This window comes from Pteropus alecto, unplaced genomic scaffold (genome assembly GCF_000325575.1).
Source record: "Pteropus alecto unplaced genomic scaffold, ASM32557v1 scaffold80, whole genome shotgun sequence".
Lineage (NCBI taxonomy): Eukaryota > Metazoa > Chordata > Mammalia > Chiroptera > Pteropodidae > Pteropus > Pteropus alecto.
Genome location: NW_006430460.1, coordinates 4,795,071 through 4,810,982, shown reverse-complemented (window position 1 = coordinate 4,810,982; position 15,912 = coordinate 4,795,071).

The following is a 15,912-nucleotide window of genomic DNA, read 5'->3' as shown; positions in this document are numbered from 1 at the left end:
ACATTGCTGGTTTTGAACTGGCCAACCCCTGTGACGAGCAGCCCAGTGTCACGGCGGCCTAACGAGTTGATGGATTTTCATCCTCAAACCTCCCGAGCAGATGCCCAGTTTGAACGGCATCCTCAGCTTCCAGCATGACGGCCGCTTCCGCTTATGGTCCTGCCGTCCCCGGACCTGGAGCACCTGAAGGACCCTCCATTAGTCCTCCACCAGACCTGCGGCATCTGGCCATCCCCTGAGCAAGCGGAGAGCAGGGGAGGTCACAGGAGAGACCAGCCCGGGAGGCGACGTGCCCAGTGATCGTTCACATTCACTGTCCAGAGCTCACTCGCATGGCTCGCTCAGCTGCCAGGACACCGGATGTGGGCGTGGCCATGCGCCCCGGAGGAGAGACACGACTGCTGAGCATGCGGCATAGACTCTACACTGGTAACTCGCTGCTGCTGAACTACAAGTGAAAATATTCGCTGCCACCTTTCTGAAGAGGGGCTCTTTCCATCAGCTTCCCCGTCGCTCACCTACTCAGTGTTCTGAGACTTGGAAAGAAAGCGGTGTGTTCAGGCTCTTTCCATCAGCTTCCCCGTCGCTCACCTACTGAGACTTGGAAAGAAAGCGGTGTGTTCGTTGCTGTCACACTCATGAGCTTGTGAAGCACAGGAGAGACACCTCGGAACGTGATGGTGATTCCCAGAATACCATCCACGAGCAGAAAGGGTACTTACTCGGTTTGCAGAGTTGTTTGTGTGGGGACCAGCTCCACGATCAAGACAAAACGCTAATGATGGTAGCGTTTCAATGACATTTTCAGAAAAACCATCCGGTGTTTTATCCCCATTCTTTCTCTCTCTCAGCTTCACAAAGCGTCACGCCCCCAACATGGGCCAAAAGGACGGCGGCAGCCCAGGGCAGTGACCTCCCACAGAGACGCACCGAACCCCCACTCCGAGACCGTGCTTCCCTGCACAAAAGTCCTCAGCCTCCGGCACTTAATGGAAGACAAAGGTCATCAGATGCCTCTCAAGATGGTTACACAGGGGGAAATATTCTAAAAGGCGATCGAGCACTTTGCCGTAAGAACTAATATATAGAAAAGGGTTTTTTTCACCCTGGAGCCATATGTCTGGGGGGGCAACACCATCTATCCAATACACACGCTTATTTCGTTCCTAGAATAATAGTAACAAAAATTGAAGCAAAAAGATGATGTAGAAAATACTGGCTTACGCAAATTCTCCCAGAACGCCAGCTATTTGCAGGCAACAGTGTCCACAGGCAACCAACGGAAAACTGCACGACACGCGGGAAGTCAGGGTCCAACGGCTCATGATGACGAGCAATGTCGTTTACTTAAACTGATTGAAGTGAAATGCACACAACGGGAAAGCAAGCGTTTTCTTTATTATTTATGTATCGTGGTGATATTGGTTAATGAAATCCAGTAAGTTTCAGCCGTACACTTTAAGTAAGACATATATGTGTTTACACTGTGTGTTCACCGCCCACAGTTAGGTTTCTTTCTGTCACCACATATTTGACCCCTTTTACCCCATCTACCTCCCCTTCCCCCCACCTACCCTCTGGTAACCACTAGTCTATAGTCCATGCCCATGAGTCTCTGTTTGTTTGTCCTGCTCATTTGTTGCTTTTTCGGTTTATATCCCACATATAAGTGATATCATGTGATTTTCAACTTTTTCTGTCTGGCTTACTTCGCTTAGCATGATGATCTCAAGATTCAACAAGTGGTACTGGGAAAACTGGAAAGCCACATGAAAAAGAATGAAACTAGACTGTCACCATACACCAAAATTAACTAAACATGGATCAGAGACCTGAATGTAGACCTGAAACAATAAAGTGCATAGAAGAAAACATAGGAACTAACTCATGGGCCTTGGAATTAGAGAGGATTTTATGAATTTGACCTCAAAGGCCAGGGAAGTAAAAACAAGAATAAACGAGTGGGACTACATCCAAATGAAAAGCTTCTGCACAGCAAAGGACACCGTCAACAAGGCTAAAGAGGCGACCATCCGATGGAAGAAGACCTTGCAAACAACGCCTCCGACGAGGGCCTGATAGCCAAAATATACAAAGAGCTCGAACAAACTCAACAGTAAAAAAGCAAACAATCAGTTAAAAAATGGGCAGAGGACCTGAACAGACACTTCTCCAAAGAAGACATGCAAATGGCCAACAGACATATGAAAAGATGCTCAGCTTCACTAGTTATTAAGGAAATGCAGGTCAAAACCACAATGAGATGCCATCTCACACCGGCTAGAACAGCTGTCATCAACAGGACAGTAATGACAAGTGTCGGAGAGGTTGCGGGGAAGAAGGAACTCTCAGGCATTGCTGGTGGGATTGTAAATTGGTGCAGCCGCTACGGAAAACAGTATGGAGGTTCCTCAAAAAACCAACATGATCACCATATGACCCAGCAATCCCTCTTCTGGATATTTACGCAAAAACAAACAAACAAAAAAACAAAAACTTGAAAACATCTATCCACAAAGATGTGTGCATCCCGATGCTCACAGCAGCATTATTCACAGTGGCCGAGGCATGGAAACAACCGCAGTGCCCTGTGATAGGTGACTGGATAGAGAAGATGTGGCACATGCATGATGGACTATTACTGAGCCGTAAGAAGAGATGAAATACAGCCACTGGTGACACCACGGTTGTATCTTAAGAAACTCGTTTTTCAAAATTTTTGTCCTATGACAAAGCAAAGAACAAGAAGCCAGAAAATTAGGAAGAAAACATGTTATAAAGGTGTTAGGCAATTTAACAAATGATATTTTTTTCTGGATTTTCTGATATTTATAGTCTTTGTCAGCTTTTTAAAATTTGTAAAGTTCTTATTAAACAAATATTTGCTTTTGCAGTGAATATATGTAGGAAGAGAAGACACAATTTACGACATCAGCACAAAACATAAAATGTCTCAAAGTAAATTTAATGAGAAATGTACTAAAAATAGCAAGATTTTATTTCTGAAATTTCTCTGCTGTTTCATTAATTTAACAATACTTATCATTGTAGATTTATGTTTTTTTTTCTTTTCTCAACCATCCTCCGCCCCTGCTCCCTTTCCCCAGAGTGCAGGCGTCAGGATCAATGCAATGCTCTTGTCCTTGATAATACTCAAAACAACTGGGCCATCACAGGAAATCTGACATTTTGAGGTAAATTTTTGAGCTATGGGAAAAGGTCACAAAGCAGACAGCAAAGTGGGCTGCGTGAAGACGATACAGCTTCTTTAGCTCTCGGGCTGACCCAGTGTCACAGTCTGGTGACCTCGGTCTGATCCGACGTGACTTCTGTGTCTCACAGCCCCTCGCCCCCACCCCCCAGCCCCTCTCCTGGGCAACATCTGGGTGTCTGGGGTGGGCATCGTGCAGTCCGTCTGAGGTGTGGCAGGCAGAGCGCAGGGTCGCACAAGGCAGCCGCACCCCGGTGTCTGCTGTGGGTCCGGTCTGCCCCCTAGGCCACAGCCCCCGCGGTGCGTCTGACTGCGTGAGAATCCAGTCCCGGCTGCCAGCCCCCCAGCCCGAAGCATCAGCAGAGTGCAGCCTGGTCTCAAGCTCAGGGTCACGGGCTCCTTCGCCATTTTCTGCAGGTTTTTGCACCTCTGGCACACCACACGCAGGCGCGGGGACCAGGAGACCTCGCGACTTCTGCTGCTCACGTGTCACGCCAGAAACGAACGTGAGCCCAGCTGCCCCTGGTGCCAAGCGGCCTCCAGCTCAACCACTTCCCTGACGTCCCTGGATCTTTGCAGCATCCCCCGGCCCCCCCGGGATTCTAGTCGGGGAAGGACAAGCTGGCACACTTTGGCCCTCCCGGGAGCTCACCCCCTTCTCCCCACCGGTGCTGGGCCAGCGGGACAGGCATGTCCCCTTCCCCTGCTGGAAGGCTGTCCCCAGGCCCACGGCCCCGCCTCCTCCAGACGGAGGCATCCTCTGGGTCACCAGCCACACTCTCTCTGTCGTGCGGGGAGCAGCACTTGTCAGGAAAAACCTGTCAAGTCAGAAGGGAGTCCTGGAGCATCACACCCCTCACGCAGTGTGCTCTGTCGCCAGCTCAGCCTGCCCCCTGTGCGGAGGCCCGGGCTCCCCACTCGTGCACAGGGCGCCCGCCCAGTGGCAGAGGCTGCAGACGACATTGGGACGCACGAGGGCGGCCTGCGTTTGGGTGTGAGAGCAGGGAGGGTCAGCGGGATGCAACGAGCAGCCTCAGGCTCGTGGTCCACACCCCCGTCGCCCTCGCGCCACGGCCAAGCTGGAGCCGCGTCCCCACGCTGGTCACTGCTCCGTGCCCGGCTGTCATGAAGCCGTCCACTGTCATCACTGACTAACCCGCGCTATCAGGAAATTCAGGATCGCTCTCTGCTCTCGCGTCGGAGAGCTGAGCGGGGCACTTAATTACCGACCTACAGGCGCCCGCGGGCTGTGCTGGCGAGGCCGTGCCTTGACAGGGCTGCTGGCACAGCGCCCCAAAAGCAGCAAATGCCTGGCCCGATTCCAGCAGGGGCCATCAGCCACGTGACGAGTTTGGGTGCACCCCGCTTTCCGCTGGCAGGCAGCTCACAAGACTTCACCGCAGGAGCAAGTCAACCCCGGGTCACAGCTTGGGGGAGTGTCAAGACAGGATCCTCGCCCCGGAGCGCCCCCCTTTACGAGGCCTAGAACCTCACAGTTATACTTTCATTCCTTTGGGTCTCAGATTTGGGGGGCGTCATTTGAAAAAGGCTGTAATACGAATCCCTAGGGAAGGCAGCTGTGTCGCTGGGACGCTAGCGTCAGTGACGGGGGCGTTCTTTGGTGATGCTGAAACGTGAGGAGGAGCGTGTGGGGACAGTGGGGTGCAGGACCCCGTAACAACCCCGCTCACACGCTGCTGGGGTCACGTCCCCAAGTTGTTTGCGTCCTAAACGCTTGGTCTTTCCGTCCCTTAGCCAACGTGGCAACGAACATACTCGCTCACAGCTGCGTTCAGACTCTGGGTCAGCCAGGAGGCCACAGGAGGTGGACACTAATGTTCCAGCAGGCCAGGAAAACGCCCCTGACTTGTTGCAGGCCGGCAAGCAGACCCCGCACTCGCCCAGGAGGGCGAAGGTCAGTCGCTGCTTCTCCAGCTTTCACGCGGTGCAGATCCGTGAAGATTTCGTGAAAACGCGGACCTAGCTTTGTGGGTCGGAGGCGGGACCTGTACTTCTGTCCCAGGTGCGGCCACCCTGAGTGGCAAGATGCTAAATGACAAAACCTCCCCCAGAGAAGCAAACCACTTGGATGACCTAAGGTTTCGGCTTTGCAGCGACAGATGACGTTCAAGGCAATGGTGACTCCTGGTTCCTCCAGGACAGAGGGAGATGCAAAGCCCCAGGGACGGGGACAGCGTCTGCTCTCTCGCCTCCTTCCGTGTTCTTTCCGGGAAGGTCGGGGGCAATGGCTGGGGACCCCGACCGCTCTGGGGAAGTCGTTTTTGATCCAGAAAAGCCACGGGCACACGTTTGTAGTTCGTTCCGTTGTCACGGATTAGTGACAAAGCATCCGAGAAACGCCTGACGCCGAGCGCTGAGGCAGCCACGTGGGAAGTCCGCGCTGGGTGGCTGCTCCGCAGAACAGACGGACTGGGCTACGGGCGGGGAGCGGGGTCAACGGGCAAAAGGAAACGTATTCGCCGAGCAATACGGGGCGGTTTAGACGGGCGTGTTAGCGTGCCGGGCTTGGGCAGGGAGCAGGGAGGGCACACCGGCTCCGGCACCCCCAGGCGTGTCACCAGTGGGGCCCATCGGAAATCCAGGAAGAGGCGTGGTGCGAGGCCCCAGGTCCCTCGTCCGCGCCTGCTGCTGACTGCTGGGTTCTGTGCAAACGCTTACTTTAAGAAACTTGAAAAAGATGTGAATGAACCGTTTCATGCTTTCACACCCCTGCGCGGGCCTGCCATTTAATTCTGCCTCAAGAAAGTCAGGTACTTTTGCTGCAGCTTATACCTGAATAAGAACAAGGACTTTTCTTCATAGAAGATCTAAAAGTTTTTCTCTTCTACCTCCATGCACAGTCACTTTTCGACCAAAAAGGAGGAATGGGGTGCTCTCAGTTCTCCCATGGTCAAAGCTCCAACTCCTCATTTGTCAATCATGGGACTGGCACTGAGAGGCAGAAACCGCCAACTCTCCCCCGACCCAGTCAACAAGAACCATGTGCAATGGTGACGCATCATCTTGTCCACAGAAAAGCATGGCGCCGTGTGTGCACGCGAGCAGCAGATCGCCATCTGGATCACCACCCAGATCGCCGCCTGGAATGCTACCCGATCACCGCCTGGAATGCCAGCCTCCGCCATCCGGACCTGCAGGTCCCCATCGAGTGTGTGTAGGAGATGGGATCTCTGGAAATGTGACAAAGAGCTTTGGGAACAGAATTTTAATTCAGGCTTTGACACTTACCACATATGCATGTTTAAAAAGCTGCGTTACATGATGTTACAATTAAAAAGCAAAGATCAAAACATGTTGTCACGTAAATATACAACGGTGGGCCCTTCCTCGCAGTGTCTGCTTCCAGTTAAGTGCAGATGTCAGATGCTGATAGAAATTACTATCATCGGTGGGTGTTTTGAGCTTTACATTGTATCACAATTTACTTAATTGGGTCAGACATATTTTAATAAATTGGATCTTGATCCAATCAGGCAGACATACCCTGAAAAATTTATGTAGTTGTATTATAAGACCTGAATATTTTCAAGGAAAATGCTTTCAACAGTGACTTTTTGAATTTAGGAATTGAGGATTTGGTTCGCAGAGAACCTGAGAAAATGCGACAGACATTATCTTACGAGGTTCTTACTCCAGGGGAAGGAAATTTCACCCTTCATGTAAAATCTCAAAGAGAATTTGAGGAAAAGACAAAGCAGAGAGACAGAAGGTCCTATTATTAACGCATCTCCCGCTGACACACAGCACGGCCACGTCTGACTGTGAAGGAACAAACAGGAAGGACGCTGAGGCCGAGGGTGGATTTCTGGGAGGGTCCCAGCATTGCCCGTGGGCGTCCTCGGGTCACTCAGGTCAAAGCAGTCCCCCACGAGGCTCAGCAGCCAATCAGAGCTCAAAAATAAATACGAATAATAGAATTAGGGGAGTCTCTGTGCTGACGACCTTTGCACAGAGGAAGCACTGAATAGAACGGAGTAACACCAGGGGCCAAGGGCCACAGAGCACGCAACTCTGAGGAACGACGCGCTTGAAGGAAGCACGCGTCACCACACTGTCCGCACTGCGCTGCACACTGTGGCTGCATGGGACCATTTAAATGTCAACTAATTAAAATGCAGCACAATCGGAAACTCAGTTGCAGTAGCCACATTTCAAGTGACAGGTCGCCACACGTGACCAGTGGCCAGCACTTCGGACGGCACGGGGGAGACGACCTCCGCCACCGCTAAACGCTCCCCTCGTTGGTCCGGTTCTAAACCGTCACCCGGAAAGCTGCTGGCAGGTAAAACACAGGACAGACAGACCCGGTGGACGTGTGGACAGCGAAGGCGCAGCACGGACGCCGCAGCCCGGGAAAGCTCGGCGACGCCGGGGCCAGGACGAGGGGAGAGACATTTCCGCGGGACACGTGGGCTGTCTGCAGCGCCACTGAAAGAGACTAGATCACTCGCCTCCTTCTGCTCATATTTCGTGTTGTGTAAAGAGGAGAAAAAAACCTTATCTATTCAAAGCCGAGGTTAATAGGACACCACTTGACTGTTGTCATTTTTAGCGTTAAATATAGACTTACGGTCAACATGCAGAGTGAATGAAAGCTCTTCTGTGACACTTGGGGACAGAGAAAAGTACACAAATAAAAATTTATGGTACTGCCATTATTTTAAATTTGGTTTTTTATATTTTTCTTTCAGTGAGGAGATAGCAAGTCTCATCGCTTAGAGCTTTACTGTGTGACTTATGATGACAACCCACCTCTGTGGTTCAACGCATCATTAAATTTTATCTTTGGTACATTCCCCGCATGAAACCTAAACCCCTATTAAGCCCTAGCAATAGAAAGCACTAAATTTCTCCAGAGTGGGGATAACCATTGCGTATCTGTACAGATCATCATTTTTCCACATATGAAAATGATTAAACTAAAAATGTAATGACTGAATCTAGAAAAGCCCCTTTAAGGCCACAGAAAAAGGGTTTACTCCATGAACGTGACCCATGCCCTCCCCGAGGTCACCTGTCTGTGCGACTGTGGCGTCCAGGGCCTCAGCGAGGCTCCCTGGGCTGCAAACACGGTTGCACCCCCCGTGTGGCTGCTGAGGCAGACACACCACCGGCCGCCACATCGGACTACGACTGAGCAGCTGCTCAGAGGGAACGCGTTCCCACCCTGAGAAGTGGAGCATTCCGTTCCCCCCGGAGGCAATTTAAAACGGTGGAGCGCTACGGTAACGGACTGCGCAAGACAGCTACTTGAGTCAAGTCGCGCGCAGGACCACAGAGTCCCCTGGAGGAGCCGACGCAGTGCACGCGTCCAAGGAACCTGGGCGTTCCTGTTCCGCGGGAGATGGCAACACAGGAAAAGTCAAGAAATGGTGCTTTCAGTAACACAGGTTCGCGTGCTCTATGAAGAGCAAAACCGAGGTTTAATTTAAGCACGTGTTCTAATTCCTTTATCGTCAATCAACATTTACATCATTTCTTGGTCCTTTTGATATGCATTTGTAATTTTTTGTATACAGAAATATACCAGGAATGAATGAACAGATATAAGAAAACTACTATTGGTCCATCAAACATGCCAATAAAAGTTAAAATACGATATTTTGACACACCTGTATTGAGACATCCAAATAGTATAAGAATTTCCTTCATTAGAAGTCCCAGTGAAGCTGCAGAAATGCTGGCACAGACTGTCGCCCTCTCAGCCCGTGTTAGTCACCTCTCGTGGTGTGGCCGATGAGCCCAAAGGACACACGCTCATCACCTCACATGTCCTGTGCTCCAGAGTCTGGAACATGGGCACCCTCGGCTCAGGGCTTCTCACAAGGCTGCCACCAAGGTGTCTGCCAAGGCCAGGGTCATCCCAGCATTCAGCAGGGTCAGAATCGGCTCCCAAGCATCTCCACAGCTGTAGCCAGAACCTGGTGGCACAGGCTGGTGGCCCGAGGCCTGTGACCTGCATGCCGGAGTCCCTCTCCGCCAGAGCAAGCATAGGGGAGGGCGAGGAGGGAGAGAGGCATGGTCTTTTGCGACCTCACCTCAGAACCGACATCTATCACTTCCTCTGTCAAAAGCAAGTTCACGGGCACGGCAAGCACAGCTGTGGACGCCGGGAGGGGTCGCCGGGAGCCGTCTGGAGGCACCCCCGCCCTCCACACCTCCCCGTCCTCGCTCAGACCCTCCTTCAGACTTCTGTGACAGCCTTCCGAGCACAAGCCCACCGTCCCCCTGCCGCATGGTGGCTGCGCAGTGTGGCAGTTAAGGACAAAGCTCCAGCATGTGACTGCTTGAATTCCAACCTGCTTTGTCACTCCGCACGCGGCCGACTCTGGCAAGGGAATGAAACCTCTCTGGGACTCAGTTTCCCCTACTGCTGCCATTTGACGGACTGTGTGCTGTCCCCCATGTGCCCTGCTACTCCCACCGTGCCCACTGTGCAGAGGTCGCTGATAACCGGCCCCACTCCCCCTTTTTGCACATTTCCTGACAAGTCGTTCTGGTCTGGGAACTGTGAACAAACTTAGGCTCTAAGACCTTATGAGACCTGCAATGGAGAAAAAGTTCTATGCGTCTATCAGAGGATGGGTCTCTAAGCTGGCTTGGCTTCAGCTTCTGTCGCTTCAGCAAGCATGCCCAGCGTGCTGAGTGCGTGCCAGAACGTGCTGCGTGCTCAGGATGCAAGGTCATTGCTCAGAGTCTAGCGGGAGAGACAAAGTGACAAGCAGCTTAAACATAATCACAGTAGCGTGTGATCTAGGCAGTGACAGATGCAAAGGTATGGAACTAATGTGGAGGAGGAATACAGGGTCAGGGAAGTCGACACGGCACAATGACCAGGGAGTGAGTTTTGCCGAATGAGTTTGTAATGCATAATAACAACAATAACAACAACAAAAAAGGATGGACTTCCATACCAATAAAAAAAGCAGATGCCGAACTGCAGTGCTGGGAAACTCCACCTGAACAGGGCGAGCTCAGGCGCCTTGCGCTCCTGGGCTAGGTGCTGCGGGTGGCGGGGTGAGCCGTAAGCCTGGACAGCACCTCACCTTGGCCGATCGCGCTGGGCGCTGGGCTCTGTCCAGCGTGCTGACGGAGAGAGCAGGACTTCATGAGGACGGTGACAGCATCTCGCTACGTTTAAGACCCCTTGTAGCTAATCAGAGAACGGAGTTACGGGACACCATGGCGAAGCAAAGAATGGGAAACCGTGAAGGAAGCTCTGTGCTCCACATGACGACCACCGAAGCTTGGGTCGCACGATGTGGGCGGGACTCGAAGGAAGCCGAACATGAATAAGATCAAGTGATCTCCACACCTGGGGACGAGTGAGAAGCGGAGGAGCCAATTTATGCAGGAAACGACGGAAGCCAAGGTTTGAAGGAGAGAGAGATGATGAGCTCAGCTCTGTTTAGTCAGAGGTCTCTGTGGGTCATCCGGTGGGGACGGTCCTATAGCAGCCTGACACAGGCTCTGCGGGAGGCCAGGCTGACCGCAGGTGTGAACGCCATCGGCGCACGGAGGCAGGGTGGGAACACGTGGAGGTGGGGAACGTGAGGGCCAAGGACAACGGGCACCGAGTGGCTCCAACAGGCGGGGACAAGGCAGAGGAGGGAGACCGAGGCAAAGGACTTAGAAGGGATGGGCACAGATATTGACAATGGTAGTTAATAACAGTAATGTCACAAAACCGGAAGCCAGGAAAGAAAGGAGTAACGAAGAAGTGCTACGAACAGTCAAGGCAAGACAAGGGACTGAGTATGTCCCTTGGGCTTGATAACTAGGAAGTCACTGGAGACCATCACAAAGGGCCCTTTCATCTGCTTAGCGGGGTGGAAGCTGGACTGTCACAGGTTCAGAAGGGAGTGGAACGGGACAGAGCGATGATGGCCCATACAGGTTGCACTGCCAAAGCTTACTCGATAGGATTTTTTTTTCTTCTGTCAATTTGGCAAAGTTTTGCAAAGGTGTAAAAATATGATACTATTATAATAGAAATCACTGAACATGGAAATATTCTTTCTGGAAGGCAACAGATATCGATAGCCTCTCACAAGCCCCCAGTTTCACATTTAGGAACATGTCCCAAAGAAAAAAGCAGGATGAAGATAAAACATCACAGATAATGATTCTTTTTGCAGTGGAACCTGATGCGTCTACAAGGCCCGGCGCACTGAGAGGACAGACAGCACACACTGGCTGAGGCAAAACTCTTCATCTGGAACCCGAGCGGCTGCACGGGACACGGAGTGGGGTCCGGGGGATGGAGACACTGTTCTGCTCCACGGTGGGGCGCGGAGTGGCCAGTGAGGATGCCTGGTGGAGGCCGAGGAGGCGCGCAGGAGGGCACGGCCCTGCTGTCCACCCCCTGCTCGGTCAGGGACCCGGCCCATTCCGCGCTCTGCAGGAGGAGCCTGCTCCCTGGCACAGTGCCCAACACTGCCACAGCCGTCCCGTGGTCGCCGGGTGTGACTGCACTTCTGCCTCCCACCCCTCACCCCCACCCTGCAGCCCACCAGCCCGGGACACTAGGGGTGACCCTCCCACGCTGACATGCAGGACCGAGACCTCCGGGCTGCATCTGTGTCTGCAGCCATCCACCTGTGCCTGCAAATGAGCCCGCCCTGCCCTGTCTCCTAGGAGCTCTGTGTCCATGTGCACGTCCACTGTGTCCCCAGAAAGACACGTCAAAGTCTAAGCCCTTGGAACCTGAGGGCGTGGCTGTGCATGGAACTCGGGTCTTCGCAGAGGGAGTTAAGCTAGGGTGAGGGCAACCACCACGGCGGCTCTAGATCCAGTGACCGGTGTCCTCAGGAAAAGGCAGACATCTGGTGATGGGGACACATACACAGAGGGACAATGAGCTTGTGGCGACACAGGCAGAAACTGGAGGGACACAGCTGGAAGCCAGAGGGTGACAGGTGTGTCGACAGACATGGCAGACGGTCCTTCCCGGCGCCTTGGGAGGCCACGCCCTGATTTTGGACTCCCAGGCTTCAGAGCTGCGGGAGGATGAGTGACCGCTGTCGTCAGTGCCCAGTTTGTGGCAGTATGCACCCAGCCAGCATGTCTGGCCAGCGTCCCATGTGCCCGCCTCCTCCCCAGAGCTACAGGCAGGCTGGCTGTTGTCCCACATCCCTGGAGATAACCTACGCCAATGGGCTGGCCCCGCGCAGCTCGGGCCTCTGCCTGCCCAGCCTCCGACGTTAGGTCTTCTGCCATCTCGTGCCTGGTCCCCAAGGTTTTCGTCAGGGCAGCACGTGCTTTAAGGCACCAGCTTCTGTCCCAGTCAGTACAACAGATAAACCCCGCATCTCTGCAGCTTCACCCCGGACACTCGTTTCTCACAGTGTAAACGCGGCTGTCCCGGAGAGCGGGCAGGTGGCGGTCCGCTCTGGGTCACCGACGGCCCTAGGCTGACACAGGTCCTGCCAGGTTCCTCGCACAGCTCCCAAAGTGACATACGGAGCCACGAGACGAGGGACAGCTGCTCCCAGCTACGGGCCAGGCAGGGACACACACGGCGGCAGCGAGAGTGAGCAGCATGTCCGTACCATGACAAGGGCAGGCTGTGACACTCCCGGCCGGGGCCACACTGGGCGTCGCCCACGATGCAGGTGGTACGGAGCGCTGTGCTATGGCTCGCTGTGCTTACACGGACTAGTCAGGAGTGTGGAAAACATGCCCTAACAGAAACATCTATAAAAGGGAATGGCACCCACAGGAGCGCGCTCCGTGCTACCCTCTGTCTGCAGGAAAGCACGCGGCGCCGCGCGTGAACGCTGGCTGCACGTCAAGCATTAGCGGGGTTTAGGAGGTGAGTAGCATTACTTGTGATTTTTATGTTAGTATTTTATCCTTTACTCATGTCCATATTTTCCTAACTTAAAACATATGTGATTTTTTGAATCTGTGAAGGAACCACCGCTAATTTTTATTACAGAATAAAAAAGCTTAGTGGATGCTCAGTGACCTCTGTTGAATAAATGGACGGCACTGAACGAAAAAGAAAAGAGAAAAGACCTAATCAGAGCCTAATTCAGAAAAAGGGAGGAGCTCCTGGAGGAGGAATACTGGGGCACGCGTGGAGGTCGAGGGGAACTCGGCAGGAGAGAAGGGGCTTCACAAACGACGCCGGGGAAGGCCGGGGAGCGGGGAGCGCGGTCTGGTTTGGGCCAGGAGTGAGGAGGAGGCTGAGTCGTCCATGTCTCCATGAGCTGCGCTGTCTCGGGGAAGCGGGGTGCTTGTCTGAAGGGTGGAGGGGTGGGAGCCGGGCAGAGGCTTCGCCGTCTTTTGGGGGTACAGCACGGTTATTAGTCGTCGCTGGGCATTTTCGATGCTCGTCCTCACATCTTGTGCTCCTCTTTGCGACTGTGAGTCTGACGTTATTTTCCCTAATTTTGGTCTGGATGCAGGCGTCGGGCCAACACCTCGGTTCTGCGGTGAAGGAAATGCGTTCAGGTTTCACGCTCAGCTGCCTTCTCCCCCCCGGAAGCCATTCTCTGTCATCATCATCCTGGGCCAGCTCCCAGGGACAGGCCAAAACGCACGCTGTTTCCCCCAGTTCGGTGGCGTGAAGACGCTAGCAGATTACTGGCACGTGGGCTGAACAACACAGAGAGTTTGCAGGACGCTCTCCCAGGCCGGGGAGGGGATGGAAGTAATGTCAGCATGTGCGGCAGCTGTGTCGCTAGGTAACTCTCAGTAAGTTTCATTTCTACAGTAAGTGGCGATAAAAGCGATCAGCATGCACATAACTGCCACGGGAAAAACCGTAAAATTTACCTCTAAATATATCACCGATACTTAAAGAAAACTGAGCAGCGAAGTCAAAGAGACTATGGAAGTCAGTCCAGGTGGAAAACACAAGCCGCGTCCAAGCGGAGACCGTGGCGTCTAAGGCGGGGGGCCGGTGAGGCTCAGCCCCTTTGACCAACCCTGATGCAGTTTTTTCTGTCAACTTTGTAGACTGTAGCCAATAATGATAATAATGTCTTGTTTATTTTGCTAAAAGTCACGTCCTGTACATTATGTAGAAATAAAACAACAAAATGAGAATCAGGTCAATTCTGAAGACGATTTGGGCTCATTCACACCCACCAAGGTTTCCCTCCTGTCATATTCAGGTAAAGACACGTCAGTGACTTGAATTGTCCAGGTAACGCTTCAATGCTTCGCTTCATTTGTCTGATGAACACAGACGTTATGGCAAAGAAAAGACAGGCGTAATCCCCTGCTATTCATCCAGGGACGGTTCAGCCTTAACATACAGAAGCAGCGCTTTCTAAACAAGCTCTTAGCGAGCTAAGTGCTCCTTGAAGAAAGTCGCTGGCTCGTGATGGCCACGGTTTTGCTGTTCCTCGTTTGGCCCCAGGCACACCAGTCTCGGCGTGTGTCACCTCTGCCACCTGCTGATGAGCGGAACCGCCCCTCATGGCACCTTGGTGGCCGTGGCCCTGAGTGCTCCGTCCCTTGGAGGCAGCTGGGCCTGAACTGCCAGGACCCAACGGTGCAGACGGGGAAGCCGATGCGGTGATGTGGGACCGTCCTGCCTTCCGACACCGCAGCAAGTGCGGTGCTTAAGCAGCCGAGAGACAGCAACCTGCCCCGGCTGCCGCCATGACGCTCCATTTGGAGCTGAAAGGTTTATGCTTGGACACTAACACCGCGGCCCAGAAAGCCGTGAAGGCAGGCCAGTGACAAATGTCAGGTGTGACTGGAAATGACATTTCAAAATAAACACGGCCAAGCATGGCTGAGCATCCCGTGCGGGCACCCATGTGCGCCACCCGCAGCCAGAGACAGACCCCCCACGGCGGCACACAGACACCCAGCCCCATGCAGCTGTCCCCACAGCAGAGGCCACAGCAGAAGGTGGCCCTGGCTGGAGCCAAGGGCTCGCCCCACAGCCCCTCATGTGAAGGGGCCCTGGGCCCCGACCCCCGCCTAGGGAACGCTCACAGAGGCAAAGTTCTTTAATTTCCTGGCGAAGCTCAAACTTAGAACAGAGATAAGAGACTCATTTGAACGGCCTGCAAATCACCTGTCCCTAGCTGGCTAGCACGCAGGGCAGGGACCAGTGTGCTTCTCAACAATCTGGGTGGCGTGGGGGACATGGCGAGTGACGTCCTGGGGAGCCTGACAGGAGCACGGCACGCATCGGCAGTGACGGAACATCTCGGCGATGCTAACCCAGCCCACAGGGATGCCCTGCGTTCAGTGAGCTGGCGGCTTCTGCCTGCTCCTTAACCGAGATGGGTGTGAGGCGTACGGCCGCTGAAGGCACCGGCCGGTCGTTCCTGACCCCACTGCTTCCCGTCACAACACAGGCTGGGTCAGCCAGCAAGGTGCAGTGGCCTGGCACCAACACTGCACGTTCGAGTGCACGAGGACGCTTGTCCTGCGTCTCTCCACGACTGGACATCTCTAAGACGTGAGGCCTTGCACATGCGAACACAGCCCTGGGCTCCAACATCTGCGCAGAGCGCGCCCCGCCCTCAACGCGGTCTGCTCCCGCTCCGGAAGCTCCGGACGGTGGTTCGGGGGCAATTCCTTTAGAAGCATCTTGGCTCCACGTGGCATTTCTCTCTGAGGCCGCGTCGTACTGACAGACAAGTGTCCGGTGCGTCCTTGACGTCTGGTGGCCTCGCTGCACCACGCCCCCTAACAGGGCCTTTCTTCAC